This window comes from Sus scrofa, chromosome 2 (assembly GCF_000003025.6).
Source record: "Sus scrofa isolate TJ Tabasco breed Duroc chromosome 2, Sscrofa11.1, whole genome shotgun sequence".
Taxonomy (NCBI): Eukaryota; Metazoa; Chordata; class Mammalia; order Artiodactyla; family Suidae; genus Sus; species Sus scrofa.
Window position 1 is genome coordinate 120,290,503 of NC_010444.4, and position 26,393 is coordinate 120,316,895.

Sequence of the window (26,393 nt, forward strand, 5' to 3'; positions counted from 1 at the left end):
AGAATCTATTTATTTCCTTACTTCCTTTGCCCACGTTTTAGGATTTTGGTATCTTTTTTGTTTGTTTGTTTGTTTGTTTGTTTGTTTTTGTCTTTTTGCTATTTCTTGGGCCACTCCCTTGGCATATGGAGGTTCCCAGGCTAGGGGTCTAATCAGAGCTGTAGCCATCAGCCTATGCCATAGCCACAGCAATGCAGAATCCGAGCCACGTCTGCAACCTACACCACAGCTTATGGCAATGCTGGATCATTAACCCACTGAGCAAGGCCAGGGACCGAACCCGCAACCTCATAGTTCCTAGTTGGAGTCGTTAACCACTGCGCCACTACGGGAACTCCCGGATTTTGGTATCTTTTTTAAAATTTTATTTTATTTTAAACATCTTCGTGATTAGATCAGTATGTTGGCTTATTTACATGATTGCTCTGTGATTGTGGTTTCCTCCATCCTAGTTCTTTTTTTTTTTTTTTTTTTTTTTTAATTTAGAGAAGCCCTTTTAGTATTTCTTTTCGAATGGGTTTTGTATTGCTGTATCCTTTTATCTTTTGTTTGTTGGGGAAATTTTTTATTTCCCCTTCTATTTTAAATTATATTCTTGCTGGATAGAGTATTCTAGGTTGCATATATTTTCCTTTCAGCACTTTAAATGTATCTTGCCATTCCCTCCTGGCCTGTAGAGTTTCTGTAGAGAAATCAGCTGATAGCCTTGTGGGGGTTCCCTTATAATTGACACTTTGCTTTTCTCTTGCTGCCTTTAGGATCCTCTCTTTATCATTAACTTTTACCATTTTTATTATAATGTGTCTTGGTGTGGGTCTCTTTGGGTTCAACTTGTTTGGGGCCCTCTGTACTTCCTGCATCTTTAAATCAGTATCCTTTAGATTTGGAAGGTTTCCAGTGATAATTTCTTCAAATATATTTTCAAGCCTCTTTTCTTTTTCCTCTCCTTCTGGAATTCCTATTATGTGTAGATTGACCTGCTTTGTATTATCCCATAGGTCTCTTATATTGCTTTCATGTTTTTTCATTTGGTTTTCTGTCTGCTGTCCTGTTTGGGTGATTTCCATTATTCTATCTTCCACATCAGTAATTCATACCTCTGCATTATTCATTCTGGTTTTTACTGCCCTTAGCTCAGTTTATATCTCTACAAATGAATTTTCTAGTTTTTCTTGGCTCCTCCTTATATTTTCTAGTTTCTTTCTGAGGGTGTCTGCATTACTCTTCCTATCTTCTCTTAATTCCTTCAGTATCTTCACGATCTCCCTTATGAACTCCAAGTCTGTCAGACTGCAGAGATCTGTTTCATTGTTGACTACTTTAGGTGAATTCTCCTGTTGCTTTAACTGGGAATGGTTTCTGAGCGCCTTCATCTTGCTTGTGTTTTTTCTTTTTGGAGGTGGAGATGCACTCCCTGTGGCTGGGCATGGTTTGCCTTGGCACTGCTGTGGAGAGCTTCCTGAGGGCGGGCAGTGTTGGCTGGCCTGCCTTGAGGCAGCGGGGTGTTTCTCAAGGATGGGAGGGGCTAGCAGTGTGACTCCACATGCCTCCTGAGGGCGTGTGGGACTGGCAAGAGCACACTGCGGTGGAGGTGTACTTCCCATGGCCAGACAGGGCTTGCCCTGGTGCTCCTGGGCCAAAAAGCTCTTCCCAAGAGTGGGCGGTGCTGGGCAGCTTGCTCCAGGGGAGTGGAGCGCTTCCCGAGGGCAGGCGGGGCTAGCCAGCTCACTCCAAGGCAAAGGAGCCCTTCCCGAGGGCAGACGGGACTGGCAGGTGTGCACTGCAGTGGAGGCTCACTTCCCGTGACCAGGCAGGGCTTGCCCTGGCACTCCTAGGCCACGGAGCTCTTCCTGAGTGTGGGCGGTGCTGGCAGGCTTGGTCAGCAGGAGTGGGGTGCTTCCTGTTTGTGGGCAGACCGGGCTGGGGAAAGCCATGGTGATGGTTGGCTTCCTGAAGGTGGTGGGGCCAGTCCACCAGGATGGCAGGCAGTTTCTGGCCAGGCCATGCACAGGGAGGGGGAGGAGGGATTTGCTGGGAAACTTTGCTCTCTGCTAGCTGGCAGGCAAGCGTGCCCACTGAGGTACAGGGATTATTCTATGGTGGTCCACCCCTCCTTCTCTCCCCTCCCCAACACTGGCACCTTGTCTCTCCTGTGGGTCCAGACCTTCTCCCAGGTTCCCTCTGTTGTGGCTTTCCACTCCCCAGCCCTTGGCTTATTGTTCCCTCCACCCAAGACGCTCTGCTTCTTAGTCCCTCAGGCTGTCTCCACATTGCCAACCCCAGCCTACTCCCAGAGACTAACCTCTGGAGCCTAGGTTTCAGTGCCCAGCCCCACCTGAGCCCCTCGGTTTTTGGTGTCTGTGCCAGTGGTTCAGATGATTTGTGCGGCTCTCACTCTGCTTTTCAGATCTCAGACCTGCTGCTGCACTTTTTTTGGCATCTGGAGATCCCTGCGACTCGGTTGATCTTTGTGTAGGTTAGGTGACTTTCCAGGGTGTGGGGTCCCTTTCTCCTTCACAGTTCCCTCTCGGGAGTGCCAGTCTGTTCCTGATTCCCCTTCTCTCTCTCTGCTCTATTGTCTTGTTTTACCCAGTTATGTCAAGAGATTCTTGCTGTTTTTGGAGGTTTAAGTTCTTCTGCCAGCCTTCAGTTGCTGTTCTGTGTGAGTCGTTTTACATGTAGATGTGTTTTTTTGTTGTGTTTGTGGGAGAGGGCAAGCACGTCCCCCTACTCTTCTGTCATCTTGCCTCCTCTGGCTATGGATTCTTAGATATAAGAACAAAAGCCTGAATGACAAACTGAGTAAGTTAGACTTTATCAGAATTAAAAACTTATGCATCAAAGGGTATTATGAAGAAAAACAAAAGATAACCTAAAGAATTTTTTAGGTTAAAAGATAACCTAAAGAATTACAAAACATATTTGTAAATCATATATCTGACAAGGAATTTGTGTCTAGAATATGTAAAGAACTACAACTTAACAAAAAGATGAGCAACTCAAAAATTTGGTAAAGGGCCTGCATAGACATTACTCCAAAGAAGATATATATATCAAAGAGCTAATAAGCGCATGAAAAAATAGTCAACATCATTAGTCACTGGGGAATGCAAATCAAAACCACAGGGACATACCATTTCACACCCATTTTGATGGCTATAATTTTTTTTTAAAAAGTAAGATAACAAGTGTTGGTGAAAATGTGGAAAAATTACAACCCTCATGTATCACTGGTGGAAATGTAAAATGGTTCAGCTACTGTGGGAAACAATTTGGCAGTTCCTCAGAAACTCAAACATAGAATTACTGAATGACTCAGAGATGTCACTCCAAGATAACTGCCCAGGAGAAGTGAAAACAGCGACTGAAACAAGTATACTTGCTGCATGTTTATAGCAATACCAATCACAGTAGCCAAAAGGTGAAAACAACCCAAATGCCCACCAATAGATGAATGGATAAACAAATACTGTATGTATACAATGGAATATTATTAAGCTATAAAAAGTAATAATTGATCCATGCTATGATGAACCTTGTATGTTCATGAACCTTCAATGTATGTGAACCTTAAAAACATTTTGCCTAGTAAAAAAAACCAGATATGAAAGGTCACATAATATATGATTCCATTTATATAAAACATCCAGGTCAGGCAAATCCATAGGAACAACAAGCAGATAAGTACTTGTCAAGACCTCGGGGAAGGGAAGAATGGGGATTGACAGCTTAAAAGTTATTAGTTGCTTTGCGGGGTGATTAAAAACCTTCCAAAATTAGTGGTGATGGTTGCACAACATTGTGAATATATTGGAAACCACTGAATTGTATGCTTTAAAGTGATTAAAACAGTAAATTTTAGAGAGAGAGAGATCCAGAGAGAGAATGAAGGAGACCAGCTTTAGGAATATTTCAACCCTCTAAGTTTACTGCCGAGAAAACTCAGGCCCAGTAAGGTTAAATAATTTGTCAGTTGATTATTGGCAGAACCAGATGAAACCTTAGTCTGATAGAATAGAGGGGACATTGGATTTAAAGTGACAAGACTGAGTTTAAATTTCTAGACTGTGGTCAAGAATCTGAATCGTTTTGCAGCAAATTTCCCGTTTTGAAAATGTGGCTAGTAATTCCTGCCTTCCAGGATTATAGATAGAATTAAATGAGATATCTATAAAGTGTCTATTAACATGACCTTCACATAGTAGGCACTTGATATTGATTGAATTTGAATTTGCAATGCTATCATTCAACATTCTGTTAGGAACATAAGTTATTCTGGAAAATATTTTTAGAAATATATTATTTTGGAAGATGGTTGAGTACTGGTTTTATGGCTTGTATAGTAGTTTGCTCTTAATAAGAAAATTGTTCAGTGTTAACAATATTGTCCTTTGCAACCAGGCTATTAGAATTGAGATTAAATTTTCTGTAGCCATCCTTTTTAACAAATCACTGTTCCTTTCCTCTTAATTAGTAGAAGTGATGCCCAAATGAATATAGAGGAAGAATTCCACTTCCTTAATTACCAATATTGTATTGTAGGCTACTCGAACTCCCCTTGGGATTTTTTTTTTTTTTCACCTGCAGTGACCTTTTGTAGAGTATGTACTCTGAAAGAACAAATTCACTAGGCATAGTATGGCAATATGCCAATTTATAAATGTAATTTTATATTATACTAAACTATCTTTGCTTTCTTATCACTGTTTTCAGTTATGATATTTTGTATTTACTTCGTAGCTTTTAGCTGTAAGTCTCAAAACTCTACAAACATTGAGTCTTAGAACACTCCAATGAGGCAGACATACTGTAAATCATCTTTTTTAGTTAAGAGGGAAAGAGGAGGATATTATTTAATTGTTAATGCTCTAATAGTAGAAGAAATGATCTAAAAAATCTGTTGCTAATTATAAGATAGTCTTATTTTAAAATGATGCTCCAATTTTCATCCCCATTTTAGTTTGGGTATTTTCTCTACTTTTCAATTGATGGTAATGTATATTGACTCCTTTTGACTGTAAAGTACAAGAAAATATGAAAGTGGTAGCAGTTTGATTAAATAATTTAAATTTATCAGCCTCTTTTGTTGTAGACAGATAAGTAGAATAATTTATAGTTTTCTTACCTGTGAGAGTGGACATTGTGTATCCACTTGTAAGTTAAATCATAGTTACCTCCTCAGGTATTTTAAGTTGGCATGATGATGAGTATTTAATCATAAGACATGCAAATGTATTTATACTTCTTTTTGATGGTACGCACATGTCCTTTACAAATAAGATACTACCTAATCCTGTGTATTTCGGCTTCTGCCTGTATAGAAGTGGTAATCTTTGGAGATGAGTAGATATTATATAGGACAAGAAAAAGTTAAAAAGAAAATTTTAAAAATACAATTTAAAATGGGTTCTATTTTTTTTTTATTTTTTATTTTTTTATTCTTATTTTATTTTATTTTTTTTTATTATTTTCCCACTGTACAGCAAGGGGGTCAGGTCATCCTTAGATGTATACATTGCAGTTACAGTTTTTCCCCCACCCTTTCTTCTGTTGCGACATGAGTATCTAGACATAGTTCTCAATGCTATTCAGCAGGATCTCCTTATAAATCTATTCTAGGTTGTGTCTGATAAGCCCAAGCTCCCGATCCCTCCCACTCCCGCCCCCTCCCAGCAGGCAGCCACAAGTCTCTTCTCCAAGTCCATGATTTTCTTTTCTGAGGAGATGTTCATTTGTGCTGGATATTAGATATCAGATTTGAGTGATATCATATGGTATTTGTCTTTGTCTTTCTGGCTCATTTCACTCAGTATGAGATTCTCTAGTTCCATCCATGTTGCTGCAAATGGCATTATGTCATCCTTTTTTATGGCTGAGTAGTATTCCATTGTGTATATATACCACCTCTTCCGAATCCAATCATCTGTCGATGGACATTTGGATTGTTTCCATGTCCTGGCTATTGTGAATAGGGCTGCAATGAACATGCGGGTGCATGTGTCTCTTTTAAGTAGAGTTTTGTCCGGATAGATGCCCAAGAGTGGGATTGCAGGGTCATATGGAAGTTCTATGTATAGATTTCTAAGGTATCTCCAAACTGTTCTCCATAGTGGCTGTACCAGTTGACATTCCCACCAGCAGTGCAGAAGGGTTCCCTTTTCTCCGCAGCCCCTCCAGCACTTGTTATTTGTGGATTTATTAATGATGGCCATTCTGACTGGTGTGAGGTGGTATCTCATGGTAGTTTTGATTTGCATTTCTCTTATAATCAGCGATGTTGAGCATTTTTTCATGTGTTTGTTGGCCATCTGTATATCTTCCTTGGAGAAATGTCTATTCAGGTCTTTTGCCCATTTTTCCATTGGATTGTTGGCTTTTTTTGGTGTTGAGTTGTATAAGTTGCTTGTATATTCTAGAGATTAAGCCCTTGTCAGTTGCATCATTTGAAACTATTTTCTTCCATTCTGTAAGTTGTCTTTTTGTTTTCTTTTGGGTTTCCTTTGCTGTGCAAAAGCTTTTCAGCTTGATGAGGTCCCATGGGTTTATTTTTGCTCTAGTTTCTATTGCTTTGGGAGACTGACCTGAGAAAATATTCATGATGTTGATGTCAGAGAGTGTTTTGCCTAGGTTTTCTTCTAGGAGTTTGATGGTGTCCTGTCGTATATTTAAGTCTTTCAGCCATTTGGAGTTTATTTTTGTGCATGGTGTGAGGGTGTGTTCTAGTTTCATTGCTTTGCATACAGCTGTCCAGGTTTCCCAGCAATGCTTGCTGAATAGACTTTCCTTTTCCCATTTGATGTTCCTGCCTCCCTTGTCAAAGATTAATTGACCATAGGTGTCAGGGTTAATTTCCGGATTCTCTATTCTGTTCCATTGGTCTGTCTGTCTGTTTTGATACCAGTACCACACTGTTTTAATGACTGTGGCTTTGTAGTATTTCTTGAAGTCTGGGAGAGTTATGCCTCCTGCTTGGTTTTTGTTTCTCAGGATTGCTTTGGCGATTCTGGGTCTTTTGTGGTTCCATATAAATGTTTGGATTGTTTGTTCTAGTTCTGTGAACAATGTCATGGGTAATTTGATAGGGATTGCATTGCATCTGTAGATTGCTTTGGGTAGGATGGCCATTTTCACAATATTGATTTTTCCAATCCAGGAACATGGAATATCTTTCCATTTCTGTACATCTTCTTTGATTTCTTTGATTAAAGTTTTATAGTTCTCGGCATATAGGTCCTTTACCTCCTTGGTCAGGTGTATTCCGAGGTATTTGATTTTGTGAGGTACAATTTTAAAAGGTATCGTATTTTTGTATTCCTTTTCTAATGTTTCATTGCTGGTATACAGAAATGCAACTGACTTCTGAATGTTAATCTTATATCCTGCCACTTTGCTGAATTTATTAATCAGTTCAAGGAGTTTTGGGGTTGAGTCCTTAGGGTTTTCTAGGTATAGTATCATATCATCTGCATACAGTGACAGTTTGATCTCTTCTCTTCCTATATGGATGCCTTTGATTTCTTTTGTTTGTCTAATTGCTGTGGCTAAGACTTCCAAAACGATGTTGAAGAGCAGTGGTGAGAGTGGGCATCCCTGTCTTGTTCCAGATTTGAGTGAGGAGGCTTTCAGTTTTTCCCCATTGAGTATTATATTTGCTGTGGGTTTATCATAAATGGCTTTGATTATATTCAGGAATGTTCCCTCTATACCCACTTTGGCGAGGGTCTTGATCATGAATGGATGTTGGACTTTGTCAAATGCTTTTTCTGCGTCTATTGAGATGATCATATGATTTTTGACCTTTTTTTTGTTAATGTGGTGTATGATGCTGATTGATTTGCGTATGTTGAACCATCCTTGTGAACCTGGGATGAACCCAACCTGGTCATGGTGTATAATTTTTTTGATATGTTGTTGGATTCGGTTGGCTAAGATTTTGTTGAGAATTTTTGCATCTATATTCATCAATGATATTGGGCGATAGTTTTCTTTTTTGGTGGTATCTCTGTCTGGTTTTGGAATGAGGGTGATGGTGGCCTCATAGAATGTCTTTGGGAGTATTCCTTCTTCTTCAACCTTTTGAAAGAGTTTAAGGAGGATGGGCAGCAATTCCTCTTTATATGTTTGATAGAATTCACCTGTGAAGTCATCTGGTCCTGGACTTTTATTTGTAGGGAGTGATTTTATGACCTCTTCAATTTCATTTCTAGTGATCGGTCTGTTCAGTTGGTCTGTTTCTGCTTGATTCAGTTTTGGCAAGCTGTAAGATTCTAGAAAATTGTCCATTTCTTCCAGATTGTCAAACTTGTTGCCGTATAGTTGTTCATAGTATTCTCTTATGGTTTTTTGTATTTCTGCTGTATCCGTTGTGACTTCTCCTTTTTCATTTATAATTTTGGTTATTTGGGTTCTTTCTCTCCTCTTTTTAGTGAGTCTGGCCAGGGGTTTGTCAATTTTGTTCACCTTTTCAAAGAACCAGCTCTTGGTTTTATTAATTTTCTCTATTGTTTTTTGAATCTCTATTTTATTGATTTCTTCTTTGATCTTTATAATTTCCTTCCTTCTGCTGACTTTAGGACTTTTTTGTTCTTCTTTTTCTAATTCGTTTAGGTGGAGGGTTAAGTTGTCAATTTGGGATCTTTCTTCTTTTTTGAGAAAGGCCTGAATTGCTATAAATTTCCCTCTGAGCACTGCTTTCGCAGCATCCCATAGATTTTGAGAGGTTGTGTCTTCATTATCATTTGTTTCAAGGTAGTTTTTAATTTCCTTCTTGATTTCCTCATTGACCCATTGGTTTTTTAGTAGCATGTTGTTTAGTCTCCATGGAGTAGGTTTTTTCTCTTTGCTTTTCCCATGGTTGATTTCTAATTTCATGGCATTGTGGTCAGAGAAGATACTTGAGATAATTTCTACGCTCCTAAATTTATTGAGATTCGCTTTGTGTCCCAATATGTGGTCGATTCTTGAGAATGTTCCATGAGCATTTGAGAAGAATGTGTATTCTGCTTTTTTTGGATGTAGTGTCCTGAAGATATCAATTAAGTCTAACTTTTCTATTGTTTCCTTTAGGATCTCTGTTGCTTTATTGGTTTTCTGTCTAGAGGATCTGTCCATTGATGTGAGGGGGGTATTTAGGTCTCCTACTATGATTGTATTCTCATCAATATCTCCCTTTTTGTCTGTTAATATTTGTTGTGTGTATCTGGGTGCTCCTGTATTTGGGGCATATATGTTGACAATAGTAACATCCTCTCCTTGGATGGATCCCTTAATCATTAAATAGTGTCCTTCTTTGTCTTTCTTTATGCCTTTTGTTTTAAAGTCTATTTTGTCTGATATGAGCGTTGCGACTCCTGCTTTTCTGTCATGTCTATTGGCGTGAAATATTTTTCCCCACCCTTTCACTTTCAATCTATATGTATCTTTTGTCCTAAGGTGAGTTTCTTGTAGGCAGCATATTGAAGGTTTTTGCCTTTTTATCCACTCAGCCACTCTGTGTCTTTTGATTGGGGCATTCAGTCCATTGACATTTAAGGTGATAATTGATAGATGATTATTTATTGCCATTTGAGCCTCGTGTTCCAGTTGATTCTATGGTTCTCCATTTTTTTTTTTTTTTTTGGTTGGATGGTCTCCTGTTATTATCTGCTTGAGTGGTTTTTTTTTTCATTTTTTGCAAATGCAATATTTGGTTTTGGCTTGTGATTGCCCTGTTTTTTAAGTATGCTAACCCCTTCCCATAAATGTGTGTTTTAGCCTGATGGTCCTGTAAGTTCAAACACTTCATTACTATATTAAAATTAAGAAGAGAGACATACACATAAACAAAAAGGGTTATTTACCTCCTGACGTCCCTTGCCCACATTTTATGGTTTTGATGACTCTTTTTTATTTTTTTCTTTTTAATTTTATTTTGTTTGAAGCATGTTCATGATTAAATCTGTATGCTGGCTTATTTGAGTGACTTCTCTCTGATTGCAGCTTCCTCAGTCCTAGTTCTTCCTCTTCTTCTTCTTCTTTTTTTTTTTTCTTTTCTTTTTTCTTCCCTTTCCTTCCTTTCTTTTTGGTTTAGAGAAGCCCTTTCAATATTTCCTTTAACCTGGGTTTTGTGTTACTGTATTCTTTAAGTTTTTGTTTGTTGGGAAAAATTTTTATTTCCCCTTCTATTTTAAATGATATTCTTGCTGGATAGAGTATTCTAGGTTGCATATTTTTTCCTTTGAGCACTTTAAATATCTCTTGCCATTCCCTCCTGGCCTGTAGTGTTTCTGTAGAGAAATCAGCTGATATTCTTATGGGGGTTCCCTTGTAGGTAACATTCTGTTTTTCTCTTGCTGCCTTGAGGATCCTCTCTTTATCACTAACTTTTGCCATTTTTATTATGATGTGTCTTGGTGTGGGTCTGTTTGGGTTCAGTTTGTTTGGGGCCCTCTGTGCTTCTTGTATCTTGAATCCAGTATCCTTTAGATTTGGGAAGTTTCCAGCAATAATTTCTTCAAATATATTTTCCATTCCCTTATCTTTTTCTACTCCTTCTGGAATTCCTATTATGCGTAGATTGGCCTGCTTTATATTATCCCATAGGTCTCTTATATTGCTTTCCAGTTTTTTGATTCGGTTTTCTGTCTGTTGACCAGATTGAGTGATTTCCATTATTCTATCTTCCGTATCACTGATTCGTTCTTCTGCATTATTCATTCTGGTTTTTACTGCCCCTAGTTCGGTTTGCATCTCTGCAAATGAATGTTCTAGTTTTTCTTGGCTCCTCCTTATATTTTCTAGTTCCTTTCTGAGGGTATCTGCATTACTGTTCATATCTTCTCTTAATTCCTTCAGTATTTTCACTATTTCTCTTTTGAACTCCAGGTCTGTCAGACTGCCGAGATCTGTTTCATTGTTGACTGTTTTAGGTGAGTTCTCCTGTTGGTTTGACTGGGAGTGGTTTCTCAGCTTCTTCATCTTGCTTGTTGTTTTCTTTCTCCTGAGGGAGTTGTACTCTCCGTGATCGGGCAGTGTTTGCCTTGTCACTGCCGTGGAATATTTCCTGAGGGCTGGCGTTGTTGGTCAATCTTTTTTGAGGCAGTGTGGCTTTTCTGGAGTGTTGATGGGGCTAACAGTGTTTCTTTGAAGCAAAGGAGGACTTCCTGAGGGCAGACAGGACTGAGAGGTCCACACCGCGATGGTAGCAGATTTCACTTGGCCATGCAGAGCTTGCTCTGGTGTTTTTAGGCTGTGGGGTTCTTGCAGGGGGTTGGCGGTGTTGGGCAGCTGCTTTTTAGGGGTGCATCACCCCCTGGGGGCTGGAGCAGCTATCTGGGTCACTGAGAACCTGAGAGGCTCTTCCCTAGGGCAGCCCAACTCAGAAGGACAGCCTGAGAATGTAGGCGGATCTTTTCACAGTCTGGCTGAGCTTGTTGCAGCTTTTCTGGGCTGCAGGGGGTCCTGCCTGGAGCTGGCAGTCCTATGCAGCTGGTCCACTAGAGCATCCCCTGGGGGCTTGGGCGGGTAGCAGGGCCGTTGGAAACCGAAGAGGCTCCTCCCCGGAGCAACCCGACTCAGAAAAACCGTCCGAGAATTAGGCCGATCTATTCACAGCCTGGCTAAGCTTGTTCTAGCTTTTCTAGGCTGCAGGCCTTTTCTCGGGGGCTGGTGCTGTTTGGTGCTGCTCTGCGGAAGTGTAGCCCCTCCAAAGGGCAAGCAGGCCTGTGCAGGGCAGCCCCTGCGGTGGTAGGCTTCAGGCAATTGTTGAGGCCAGCCCTCCTGGATGGCAGGCAGCCCCAGGTCCGTGAGAGCGTAGGGCGTGGCGGGGGTGGGGGGAGGGGATGCACTGGGAAGCAGAGTTTTCAGCTAGCTAGCGGGCCTGTAAGCTTGCTGTGGCGTGGGGGGTATTCTATGGGGACCCACCCCTTCTTCTCTCCCCTCCCCAGCACGGGCGCAGACCAGGCTCTTCTCCCAGGTTCCCTCTGATGTGGCTTTCCCCTTCCCCACTCCTGGAGTATTGCTCCCTTCCTCTGCGACAGCTTTGTTTTCTAGTCTCCCAGGCAGTCTCTGCCCCGTCAAATGGTTTCTAGACCTCCCAAGCAGTTTCCGCTCTGCCCCGCCCCCCTAGCCCGGGGACTAATCTCTGGAGCCGAGGTCTCGGTGCCCAGCCCCCACCCAGGCGGCGCCCCCCAGCCCTTTCTCGGGGACTAACCTTCTGCGGCGAGGTCTCGGTGCCCAGCCCCCCTCCCAGGCATCCCCCGGCTCCCTCTCGGGAACTAACCTTCGGTGGCGGCGAGGTCTCGGTGCCCAGCCCCCACCCGGCATCCCCCGGCCCCCTCTCGGGACTAACCTTCGGCGGCGAGGTCTCGGTGCCCAGCCCCCCTCCCAGGCGTCCCCCGGCCCTTTCTCAGGGATTAACCTTCGGAGGCGAGGTCTCGGTGCCCAGCCCCCACCCGGCGTCCCCCGGCCCCCTCTCGGGGACTAACCTTCGGCGGCGAGGTCTCGGTGCCCAGCCCCCCTCCCAGGCGTCCCCCGGCCCTTTCTCAGGGATTAACCTTCGGAGGCGAGGTCTCGGTGCCCAGCTCCCACCCAGGCGGCGCCCCCGGCCCTTTCTCGGGGACTAACCTTCGGCGGCGAGGTCTCGGTGCCCAGCCCCCACCCAGGCGTCTCAATTTTTGGTGACTCTGCCCATAGTTCAGATGGTCCGTTGGGTTCTTGATCGGCTTTTCCGTACTCCAACTTACTGCTACACTCTTCTCTGCATCTGGAGATTCCTCCGGTTCGTTTGATCTTTCGCCCGGTAGGTGACTTTCCAGGGTGCGGGATCCCTTTCTCCTCCGCAGTTCCCTTTCGGGAGCCCCCGTCTCGCTCGGATTCACCTTCTCTCACTCTCCTCTTTTCTCCGGAGAATTTCTTGCCGTTATTGGCGTTTAGGTTCCTCTGCCAGCGATTGGTTGCTGTTCTGTGCGAGTCATTTATTCTGTAGATGTGCTTTTTTTGTTGTGTTTGTGGGAGAGGGCGAGCGTGTCTTCCTACTCCTCCGCCATCTTGTCCTCCCAGCTAAAATGGGTTCTAATTAATGGTAATTCCTAAGAAAGATAAACATTTCTCATAAGGACCTTTTGTTTTTTGGCTGCACTTGTGGCATGTAAAAGTTCCTAGGCCAGGGATCGAACCCGCACCACAGCAGCAACCTGAGCCACGGCAGTGACAATACCATCCCAGTGCACCACAGGAGAACTCCAGACATTTTTCTTTATTTAAGAAGTAAACCTGTAACTTGTTTTGGGACAGTTCATATGCATTAGGACCCATTTGGAGGCTGAGGGGACATCTAATTTTTCATAATATTATGTGAAATTTGCATCTGGCTGAGATATTTCATTGCCACTTCTGTAAGTGCTACCACTTTGTATTTTTCTGAATTCTAGTCAGCCTCGGTGGATGGGCTCATCAAAGTGAGTGTCTTGATAGCTGCAGTAAACAGAGTAACCACTATGCCGGATAACTGGCACATTTAAACAATTAAAATTTAAACAATCAAGAAGGTAATGATAGTGGGTAACATTATTGACCATTTAATTCATGCTGCGAACCCTATGTGCTTTTATATTCTAACTCATTGGACCCTTGAAATTAATAAAGAATGAGTCACTTTGGAAATTCCCATTGTGGCTCAGCAGTAGTGAACACGACTAGTATCCATGAGGATGCGAGTTTGATCCCTGGCCTTGCTCAATGGGTTGAGGATCTGGCATTGCTGTGAACTGTGGTATAGGTCACAGACACCATTTGGTTCCTGCATTGCTGTGGCTGTGGTTGTGGCTGTGGTGTAGGCTGGAAGCTGCAGCTCCTATTTGACCCCTAGCCTGAAACTTCTAACTTCTGTATACCATGGGTGCCGGTCCTCAAAAGACCAAAGAAAAAAAAAGTCACTTTTTTTTTTTAATTTGTCCAGAATGACTGAAAATAATGTACAGTTTAATAAAGTAGCCACCATGCTTCCACAGTGATTACTCTCCCACCTGTCTTTAGTGAGGTCCATGGCTAGTTCCTCTTCTCATAGTCTTTATGGTTTTGTCTTGTGCTTAAACATTTTGTTTTGATAGTCATGAAACTCTGCTGAGGGTAGGTGTTTTATTTCCGCTTGCCAAGTGTGAGGAGTGAGAGGATGACCTTGATAGAGGATTGCCCTGAGAGTTGCTCCTGTTCTTTTCTGATGGGGCTGTCTGGGTGATGAAATACTCACGGTAAGAATCAGTGCATTTCTGGTAGTAAAATAGTCTGTATTGGGTTTTTCTAGAGGATAGCTACTCAGCCAAAGTGCAAGTAGATAACAGGTGAGCTGTTATATTGATTGGCTTTTTTGCCCTTGGGGCAGCCCAGTTACGTCTTGGGGGAACTGGAGGTCCCGGCTAGTCACATAACCTCAAGCTGCCTTGTTGGTGAACTACATTGATCATTTTTTGTCAATACCAGAGTGTGAGTTAATTTTCCTTATAAATGGAAAGAAGTAGAAATTGTATTTTGTCTTTCTTTTTAAAACCTAATTCTCTCTCTCCTGTTATTTAATTACTGGTGGGATATTGAATTTTGAGCTTGAAATTTTTACTTGGCAGCTTTATTATGAGTGATCTCAGAAGTTAACTGTAGCAGTTTGCATAAAAGTGAAAACATATCCTGACCAGAATGTGTCTACCAGTCTATTGTGTGGCTTCACAAAGGGCAAATTTGAACTGTTTTCTGAGTGTGCTTTTTGCCTCCAGTATTCTTTTGGGGGAAGTTTGGTTCACAAGTAGTTTTAGATCATTTTTAAAACTCTGACATAAAAATTCAGATAGTTTATACTCAATTCACTTAACATTAAGCAATTCACATTGCAAGTTGACCCAAACCTACATTCAAAGACTACGTTTGTTAGCCGACGTAGTTTTCCCTAATCCTCATTTCTGCCAGCCTCTCTCATAAAGCTCCTTATATTTCTTTTTTTGCACATGAGTGTTAAGAGTGATGGCCTCTTTGTTTTTTCTTTTACATGTAAGGGATGTTATGGAGAGTTAATTTTTCAGGTCTGTGAGGTCAGTGCAGAAGGCGATGATCTCTTAGAAGACTACTCTTGGGAGGGGGAGGAAATCCCTGAGGGAAGTGCCGCATAACAGAACATTTCTTAGTAAGTCAGTTTCAGCTGTATTATTTTTCTTCAGAAATTTTTTGGAACAGTTTGCTTTTTCTTTAGTTGAACATTTAGATTTAGAGTGCCTAGATATCTTTTAGCCCTAGAATCACATTAGCACGTGTGAGATGCCAGCATGCACTGGCTGAGGAATCAGAAGAGTCACATTTTCCATCTCACACACACACTGATTCCAGGACTTTGATTCATTCAGGGAAATGGTGGACCTAATTGATTGCATTATTTAATTAATAGTCTGTCTCTGCAAAGTGTATAGTTGAAGTCATATAAGTGAATCATGGTTAAATACACATAAATTAAGTACCATGTCACTCTAGTGTATTAACTGATGATTTGTATTGTTTACGCTTTGTCTCGCTTATGTTTTATTAATTTTGCCTTCAGAATTTTCAGACTCTCATATCTTAACACTTAAAAGTATTACTGTGTGTTCATTAAGAAAGTCCAGTCTCTTACTGATTTATAGAATTAGAGCCTATTAGAAGAGAGAAAAGGTTCTTAGATTCCTAAAAACTCCTTAGTATTCTGTATTTGTCAGAAGTGTGTTCTTAGAAAAATCTTGTAGGTAAAAAAACATTCTGTGTGTCCTACTGGGAAAAAAAGGAGAGGATAAGATAGTATGGATGATAGGTGCTAACTTTTAAATTGACACAGAAGAATGGGAGCATACTGATCTAATTAGTGCCAATTTGAAGAATTCTCATTTTAATGATTCCCTGTTTTCCTTCAAATTATACTGAGTTGGATTTTGTTGCTACCAGCCAGCCAAGTTATTTTAATTGGATTTAGATTCAGATATGACTGTCTCTCATAGCCTCCATTCTAGGCTTTGCTATATACAGTAGGAATTTGCCTTTATTTATATTAGCATTAATCACCTATTAATTTTTGATTTTAGGTCATTAAAACATATCACATTTATTAGTATAAGGATTATAAAATCAATTGCTTTAACAAATTAAGGACAAAAAATTTTGAAAACAACTGTAATATTTATTTTAAAAAGATCTGAAAAATAAATAAATAAATAAATAAATAAATAAAAGGTCTGGCTGAGGATTTTTATTCAAGGTTTCTTTCCCCTTCCCCCCATGTTAATATAATGTAGAGAAGGTTTAGACTTTGTTACTAAATACACACCTTACTTGACAGAGGTCTGTCCCAGGACAAAGCATTTCTCTGATCCTGGTGATTTCTGCCATCCAGCTCAAAAATAACTTGCATCCCATTTTGATGGATAATAGAGCATAGGGTGAAGGACTTTGAAGGTGGCATTGGTGTGTAGTAAAAACATCACAGGCTTTGGGATCATATTGTTTGCTTCTTGAGAAGTACCTGAAGAATCTTGAGCAGGCTGCTTATCTGATTGAGGCTCAAATTCTAATCTGAAAATTTGGACAATAATAGCTACCTCCCAGGGTTTTTCTGAGAATGAAATATGATAGGAGATGTAAAATATCTGTTACAGTACAGTACATTGAAATCTTCATTTCTTAAAGAGGTCTTTCCAGTTTAGGGCAGGGAAATGGAAATGCCTTGTTCTTCATTAAGTTTTGCCAAAAGTGGAACTACTTATGAAAGTAGCAGGCTAAAGAAGGTAATTCCTTCTATTTTTTAAATAGTCTTTAATATCTTTAGGATAAATTTAGGAAGAAAATGTTTAAGGGAAGATTAGTTCTGTTAAAAGACCTTACTGGAGTTCCTGCTATGGCACAGTGGGTTGAGAATCCAACTGCAACAGCTTGGGTCGCTACAAAGCACAGGTTTGATCCCCAGCCTGGCACAGTGGGTTTAAGGATCCAACATGTTCATAGCTGCAGCTTAGATTCATTCTGTGGCCTGGGAACTTCCATATGCCATGGGTGTGGCCATAAGAAAAAATAAAAGAGAGAAAGACTTTACTGAATTTTGTTCTTTGTGCTAGTGACCTTCTTTCCCTAGCTGTTTGAACTAAGTGAAGAAAGTTAATAAAGCTCTACAATAAATTTTTTTTTTTTTTTTTTTTTACTAAAATGAAGCTGTATACTTAAATGGAAAGCCTGACTCTTTACCTACAGCAAATGGGAGAATGTAACTTTCAGTGTTTGATGAGTGCAGAACTTTAACAAGAGTTCTGAATATACCTGCTCTATTTTAAAATAAAGAAGAAAAGTAACAAAATTATAAATGTATGTATCACCAGTTGAGAGTATGAGTTATTATGGGAAAGTATATGTGAAATAGAAATTAGATTTGGGGCATCTTCATCTCACATTTATAATGAAGATATACAAAAATAAATGAAATGTCTTCAAATTTTGAGTTTGTAACCAGAGAAAGTTATTTTCTGTGAATACTTCTGTTTGCGAAAATCAGCCACTGCCTTGGTTCTTAAAAAGTTAGATTATGGAGTTCCTGTTGTGGCTCACTGGGTTAAGAACCCAGCTAGTATCCATGAGGATGCGGGTTCAATCCCTGTCCTCGCTCAGTGGGTTAAGGATCTGGTGTTGCCGTGAGCTGCGGTGTAGGTCACAGATGCAGCTCCGACTCAGCCCTAGCCTGGGAACTTACATATGCCACAGGTGTGGCCCTAGAAAGAAAAGAAAAAAAAAAAAAAAAAAGATTAAGTCCTGTAAGAATTTCATCTGAAATAATTTTAGCAGCATGCAGTATCAATAATTGTAATAGTCAGCATTATGTTTAGATCTTTTAAAACTGGTTCATGAACTCTGCTTCATGCAGTTTTACCCAAATATATTACTGACCTTGAGAAATTTTTTAAAAAATGATACTGTCACAGTAGAGTCCTGTGAAAGAAATTTCGGTAAACTGAAGCTAATTTAAAATTACTCATGATGGTCCCCTAGTCTCTAGAAATTCTTTAATTTGTCATTTTCCTCAGTTGAAAATAATATAAGTAAAAAAGTAAATTTTAAAAATATTACTGGAGTTCCCGTCGTGGCTCAGTGGTTAACGAATCCGACTAGGAACCATGAGGCTGCGGGTTTGGTCCCTGGCCTTGCTCAGTGGTTTGAGGATCCGGCGTTGCTGTGAGCTGTGGTGTAGGTTGCAGACACGGCTCGGATCCCATGTTGCTCTGGCTCTGGTGTAGGCCGGTGGCTGCAGCTCTGATTCGACCCCTAGCCTGGGAACCTCCATATGCCTCAGAAACGGCCTAAGAAATGGCAAAAAGACAAAAAAAGAAAAAAAAAAGAAATATTATTGATAAGTTTACATCCATAGAACCAGGTAAGTAAAATTACAGCAAATTCTGTTGTTGCAAATAAAATATTTAAACTTAAAATGTTACAAATTTCGATTTCTCAATAATGTTCTGGAAAAATATTAACCATTAAAAAAGTATACATTAAAACATGAATAGGCGCACATATTTTTCCTTTAGCCTTAAGTTCTAGGCACTGATAAGAACTTTATAGTAGTCTACCTCCATTCCTCCCAACCCTGCCTGTTGCTGTTATTATCACATATTTTTGTTTAAATGGATAATTATCTTTTTAAAGAGATTTAATTAAAATCCCAAGTGGATTCACTTAAGATATGGAGGTTCTTCTGAGTGGTCACGGCCCAGTCAGCCATTCACTTTAAAAGCAGAAACTTTTCGGAGTTCCCTTTGTGGTGCAATGGAAATGGAACCCAACTAGTGTCCGTGAGGATTCAGGTTCAACCCCTGACCTCTCTCAATGGATTGGGGATCCAGCATTGCCAGGAGCAGTGGTGTAGGTCACAGACACACCTCAAATGTGGCGTTGTGGTGTAGACTGGCAGCAGCAGCTCTGATTTGACCCCCAGTCTGGGAACTTCCATATGAGTGAGGCCCTAAAAAGCAAAACAGTAACAACAGCAAAGCAGAAAGAGTTGTCATGCTGGTAGCAGAAGTCAGAAAGATTCAAAGTGTGTAAAGACCTCTGCATGTTGCAGGTTTGAAGATGGAGACATTTGTGAGGATGAATGAGGGCAGCCTCTAGGAGAAGAGAGTGTTTTCTGGTTCGGCAATGAAATAGGGCCCCCAGACCATTAGCTGCAGGTGCCCCCAAGCTGAGTGAGCTTGCATGCAGGTTCTTTCCTAGAACCCTGCCTGCCTGACATCTGATTACACCCTTGTGAGAGCATGTCCAAGCCTATCTGAATTACTGACCTGTAGAACTGTGAACTAATAATTGGGCACTGTTTTAAGCCATTAAGTGTGTGGCAATTACTTATTAAAAAAAAAAACTAATATAAGACCTTTTGTCAATCTGAACATTTCTAAGAGACTCTGTCTTAGCTCTTTCTGAAGTCTTAATATAGCATCTTACAGCCCCACTCTGGATTCAATCTGTACCTGAAAGCCATTCCATTATGGAGGAGCATTTTGTCATCTGCAGGTGCTTTAACTTCACATGGTTTTATTGTTTAACCCAGCGAGTCCTTGCTCTTTTAGAACTAGCAATTCATTCTTTAGCTTATCTTTTTCCTCTCATATGTTATATGCAATGAGAAGAAGCCCAGTGGTACTTTGAGTCATTGAGTTCCTTCGAAATATTTCCCAGTTTTAGTTTTTTCTGCCAACAACAGTATTTCTAAACTTCCCTCCAGGATAAAACAAGGAACCCCTTTCTTGCAGCTTCCAGTCACATTTCAGTACTTTAAAAACCCTTACAAGCAACCCCTTCTGGCCTTTTAGGCTTCTGTGAACACTATTCTCAGTGCCCCTTTAGGGTTTAACTCATAGTCTCCACCTGATTCCAGTGCCAATGGCAACTAAATCCAAGAACGAGTGTCCTAAAGCAGAAGTGCATGGCCTCTTTATGACCTAGACTCAGATGTCACAGAGCGTAACTTCTGTTGTCCTCTACTGGTTGAAGCAGTCACAAAGATCTGCCAGTTTCAAGGGCAAGGGGATATTGACCACGCTGCTCTGTGGGAAAGAGGGCCCTGTGGGATAAAAGACACTATGTCTATATTTGGAGAATTAAATATGTCACAGATCACCACATTTTAGCTTGTATTTTAAAATTGCTTTTTGTCTGATTTGTAATGCTCTTTCAAAATATAATGCTACCAACACTGTAGCCCTTTTCACAATTATAGATTCATAGGAAAATGTAAAGTTTTATTTATAATAGTCTTATAGTATATCCAATGCTAAATAATATCAGCCAACTGGTATAGTCTTTTAACAAATTAAAATTTAAATTTTTAATTGAAGTAATTAGATGCTATTTCAAACTGGATTTTTTTTCTTTTTTCTTGTTTAGTGAGTTAGATTTTTAAGGAAAATTATTTTCTTAACTGAATCAATCCGTAACCCTCTTCTATACTTTCTATTACAGATTTCAGAAGCTGTATAGCAGTAGAATATGAACTAGACAAATGATGATGTATGGTTTTTCAGCATTTGTTTTCTAGCAGTGCCTTTTTCTTTAAGAGAAGGTTCTAAGTGTAGCATATTATTATTTTGTGTTTTACGGGTCTCTTCTCATATCAGTTACACTGATTGTAGGCTGTGATACATACTGAAGCCTTGAGGGAAGGTTCTTGTATCTCTTGCGGCTTCTCTCATATCTGGTCTTTCCTGGGCAGTAAAAGTCTAGGACTTTTGCTTCCAGCTGTAGTGGGGCTAGAAGGCAATTCTCCTCAAATGTTTCTCATCACAGTAAAATTTCACACGGAACTCTGAAGAAGTAGATAAATGATGGAGAAAAAATATTGTACCAGGACTCTGTGAGTCATTATTGAACACACATCTTAAAAAAATTATTAATGAAAGTGAATGGTGTTCCTGATGAAAGACAGTGACAGTTCATCTCATAATATAGTACCTGCTAGATTTTATTGAATCATTAAGCAAACACAGGGAATCTTCTTTTCCCCTTTAGTCTTAAACACGCTGACAGACTAAATCAGTGTTGCTTTGATTGCATGAGTTGAATAAAATCTCATCAGAGTATATCATTTAAACAAAATAGTTCTGTTCCAAAATGCTTTCAAACCTGGACATGTTCCTGGTTCTTTGGCTACCACAGTTTGTCCTGTGGCCTCACTTATGCACATCTTTGTATGTAAATTATTTATGGACAGACAGGTGCATAAAACACAAATGTACAGTTAATCACAAAGCTGACATCTGTCTGACTATCACACAGATCAAGATATAAAATATTACCAGCTTGCCAGAAGCATCCTTGGCTGCTTCTACATAATTTCCCCTTTTTCCTCTTCTGTAATCTGCCTTCTATGGTAACAGATTCTTCCTTGTTTTTATGTTTTTTTATTTTCATCTCCTCATCATATACATATCTAAACATTACAGTTTACTTTTAGACTTTTATTTTTTTTCCTATTTAAAAGGAATTGTATTATGTTCCTGAGTTGTTTGCTTGCTTCAAAATTATGTTGTTGATATTCCTTCTTGTTATGTATGGCTGTAGTTTGTTCATTTTCATTGCTACATTAGCATGTTGTTATGTGAATAGACCGTATTTTTTCTAATGATTTTTATTTTTTTCCATTGTAGCTGGTTTACAGTGTTCTTTCATTTTTCTACTGAATAGACCACATTTTATTTATTCATTATAATGGTGATAGGTTGGGTTGTTTCTAGTTTTTAGCTATTATGAATACTATGAACGTTCTGGTACATGCCTTTCTTAACATATGATCATGCATTTCTCTGGGGAACTGCCTGGGAGTGGAATCACTGAGTGTTAGGATAAGCCAAAAGTCACACTTGTAATTGTTTTCGAGACCCTCTTCATTCTCTAGACTAATTTTAGGTGTGTCAGACTACTGTGAGACAACTCTTTTAAGACCCTAGAAGGGCTTTTATTTAGCTGAGAGTGTCTTGACGGTCCCTTCATTATTCTTTAGAGACATTAACGAGGTTTTACGTCTATGTCCTTGACTTGGTCTACAGTCCCAGACTATACACTTGGAGAAGGTTTTACCAGCCGAGAGACTGGAGATGAGAAGCAGTTGTATTTTCCAACACAGCAAGACCTGACCCCTCTTTATTCTTTCTAAATTTTGCTTGTAAACTTTTTACTTTTTTCTTTAGCTCATCTTTCTTTTGCCCTGTTACTTTATCGTATACAGCTGGGAACAACCAGCTGACTTTTAACACTGCCTGGAGATCTCAGGCAAATCTAAATGTTTATTACATAGCTTTTTCATCTTCTGAGTGGTATAGCCAACACAATTTTGCCACTTATTTTGTTACTACATAGCACCAGTTCCTATTATTTCAGCCTCTGGTGAAATTTTTTTTTTAACTTTCTTCCAACTTTTGTTAAGAGTGTGTTGACCATTTTTCAAGCCTCGGGCCACTGTTTGATTACAGAACCAATATTACAAGTTCATTTTTAAAATTATGATAGCACCTCACTTCTGGTACCATCAGTTAGCTATTGCTATAGAAGGAATCGCTCCAAAACTCAGTAGTTTAAAACATTTATTAATAGTAAACATCCATTTATTATTGTTCATGAATCTGTTTGTGGGCAAGGTAGTTTGCTGGCTAGGCTTGGCCAGTCTCAGCTGAGCTTGCTCATGTGTCAGCAGTTTGCTGGGGGCAGGCTAGTTTAGGATGGCTTTAGTCCCTGTGGTGACCCTGAGGACTGGGCTTCTGTCTTCCATCATTTGGCAGGTTAGCCTGGGCTTGGACCCTTGGTTCAGAGGGAGTATGAAACGACACAAGGCTTCTTGAGGCCTAGGCACAGAATCAACACATTGTTGTTTTCACAACATTCTCTTGGCCAAAGTAAGTCAAATGTATAGGCCAAATTCAAGGAGTAGGGAAATAGGTTATATTGATGGAAGATTCTGCTGGGTCACATTTCACAGGTAATGTCTACACGGTGGAGAACTGAAGTCATTTTTATAGTCTTCCCAAGTGTATACATGTTTAATTTAATTTTTTTTATTAAAGTTAGTTGCTTTACAATATTTCTTCCATTTCTATTGTATAGCAAAGTGACCCAATCACACACAGTTCCCTGTGCTATACAGTAGGAGCCCATTGCCCATCAATTCTAAATGTTACAGTTTGTATCCACCAGCCCCAAACTCCCCATCTATCCCCCACCCCCTAGCGCCCTGGCAACCACAAGTCTGCTCTCCATGTCCCTGATTTGTTTCTGTAGATAGGATCATCTCTGCCATATTTTAAATTCCACATATAAGTGATATATAGTATTTGTCTTTCTCTTTCTGACTTAGTATGAGAACCTCTGGTTGTATCCATGTTGCTGCAAATGGCATTATTTTGCCCTTTCTTATGGCTGAGTAGTATTCCATTGTATATATATACCACAACTTCTTAATCCATTCATCTGCTGATGGACATTTAGGTTGTTTCCATGTCTTGGCTATTGTGAATAGCGCTTCAGTGAACATAGGGATCTATATCTAGGAGTGGGATTGCTGCATCCTGTGGGAGTTCTATATTTAGTTTCCTGAGGTACCTCCATACTGTTTTCCATAGTGGTTGTACCAGTTTACATCCCCACCAACAGTGAAGGAGGATACTCTTTTCTCCACATCCGCTCGAGTATTTGTAATTTGTTGACTTGTTAATGGTGGCCATTCTGACCAGTGTGAGGTGATACCTCATTGTAGTTTTGATTTGCATTTCTCTAATAATTAGTAATGTTGAGCATTTTTTCATGTGCCTATTGGCCATCCATACATGTTTAATTTGAAAGTAGTTGTACAGTTTGCATTCACACCTGCAGTGTGTATAAAAGTTGTTTTTGTTCTACATTGTTACCAGAACTTAGTAATGAGTCTTTCCTAGCAAAAGTATAGTGGTATTAGTATTTTATTGTGATTTGAATATTTATTTTCTTAATTTCAAATAAGATGGATTTTCTTTTTTCCCATTGATGGGCTATTTTTTTTTTGCTTTTTAGAACCACACCCACGGTATATGGAAATTCTCAGGCCAGGGCTTGAATTGGAGCTACATCTGGCAGCCTGTGCCACAGCCACAGCAATGCAGGATCTGACCACGTCTGTGACTTATACCACAGCTCACAGCATTGCTGGATCCCTGACCCACTGAGTGAGGCCAGGGATCGGACTTGTATCCTTCTGGATACTAGTTGGATTTGATTCCACTGTGCCACAATGGAAACTCCGTGACTGGCCATTTGAATATCAGCTTTTCTTAAGGAGGCGGGAAGAAGCACCTCAGATGACTGAGTTTACTTCTGGGCTGCTCCTGGATCCTCAACTATAAATTGTTATGTTGTTGTTAGGTCTCCAAGGCCTTCAAGCAAATTGTTTAATTTTATTTTAAAAATTTTAATTTTGTTTGTATTTTTGCCATGCTCATAGCATGCAGAAGTTCCCCGGCCAGGGATCAAACCCCAGGCCACAGCAGTGACAACTGGCTACACCATCCTCAGATCCTCAACCCACTACACCATCAGGGAACTCCTTGAGCAAAAGGTTTTAAAGTTTTTGCTTTTAATTATTTTTTGTCAAGTTTTTTTAGTTAATCTTAGTCTTGGTCTTACTTTCCCATTCCTGGAAGTAGAATAATTCATTCCTGTATTGTAGTTTGACTTTTATGAATCTGATAGATTTGGGGATGTACATCTAAAGCTTTACGGGTTAATGTACATTATGGAAAAAAATCTTTGTAAGTGAAGTGTCATTTGCCTTGCAAACAATGATTTTTTTTTCATAATTTGTTCTGTTTGACATGGAACAGGTGCTAGCATCTAATGCAGTCCTGTCACAGGGAATAGAAGGTCTAGGTCACCATGTTTGTTAATTAAGTCCAGGAAATTTTATCTCTCCTGTGGCTAATCATTTATGTTTGACATGAATCTGTCATTTGTGCCTCTGGTTACCCTGCTTCTCCCTTCGTTCTGTGTAGCTTATTTTTCACATAGCAGTCATAATTTTTAATCATAATTCAATTTATGTTCTCTGCTCAGGATACTCTAAGGGCTTCTCTTATAATTCAAAATATGATCCAAAGCCCTTAAAACAGCCTATAATATCCTACCTGATATAACTCCATGCTGCTTGTTTAACTTCACCTGATACCTTTCCCCCTCTGTTCCCTCTGCCCTATCTCTAGAAGTTGCCTTGCTTTTCCTGGAACACTTCGTGGGCTTTGCCCTTTGTGTTTTCTGTTCTAGAATGCTTCTTCCCTTGATGTCTACACAGATTGCTGTTTCCCCTCTGTTAGGTCTCTGCTCAGTTATGGTTTCAGAAAGAATCCTTCCCTGAACACATTGCAGATAATTGCAGCATATCTCCTGTAACTTTTTATCCCCCTTAATTTACCCTGTTTTTCTTTTTATTTATTAATATGATAATTAATATAGTTATTTGTTTATTTTCTGTTATCCTGTCCTAGAAAGTACATTCCATGAGAGCAGGGACATGCCTAAAACAGTGCCTGGCACACAGTAGACCTTCAATTATTACTATATTTTTAATGAATGAATATGTAGCCACTACATTATTTTTATTTCGCACTTTAAGACTGTTCTAAATTGGTGAGCTAAATAGCTAAGTTGAACGACAGCAAAACGTAGAAACTTGTACCAACAGAGATAAGACTGAGACTTTTTTGACATAGTAGCAGAGCAGCTGTAAGTCCTGAGCACATCTGGCCATGATGATAATGTTAAAGATATCTCTTTATGTGGGAACAGTGATCACAGGGCCTTGTCTTTCTGATTTTATAAACCAGTAAATCCCAAATTAGCAGTGGGTCGTAGAGGAAAGCTACTCCTTCTGTATCTTAAATCTCTACAAGGATTTAAAAGCGTTACCTTTACTTATTTATTTAATGGCCACACGCACAGCATATGGAAGTTCCCAGGCCAGGGATTGAATCCATGCCGCAGCTGCAACCTACACGGAAGCAGATACCTACGGAAACCCTGGATCCTTTAACCCACTACCCTGGGCCTAGAGTTAAACACACAGCTCCACCACTACTCGAGCTGCTGCAGTTGGATTCTTCACCCACTCCCAATACATTTATTCTAATTAAGCATTTATTGCTAAGAGAGCTTGTATAAACACATATTTTATTGAATAAAATAATGTCTAATGAGAAGTAGAAAATTTGAATTTGGCATTTTTACATATCCAGTATTTTGATTGTTAATAAATGGATGTGGAAATGGACTTGTAAAAGGTTTAATACATTTAATATTTTAAACAGTGTTTTCAAAGTTATTAGAGGGTAGTTTTGTAACTCTGTGTGCCTATACCT

At 39.9% G+C, this 26,393-nt stretch overlaps 1 protein-coding gene across 15 annotated transcripts in view; it reads left to right on the forward strand.

Moving 5' to 3' along the window:
* Positions 1-26,393, forward strand: part of COMMD10 (COMM domain containing 10) — a 205,867-nt gene that overhangs the window by 51,960 nt on the left and 127,514 nt on the right.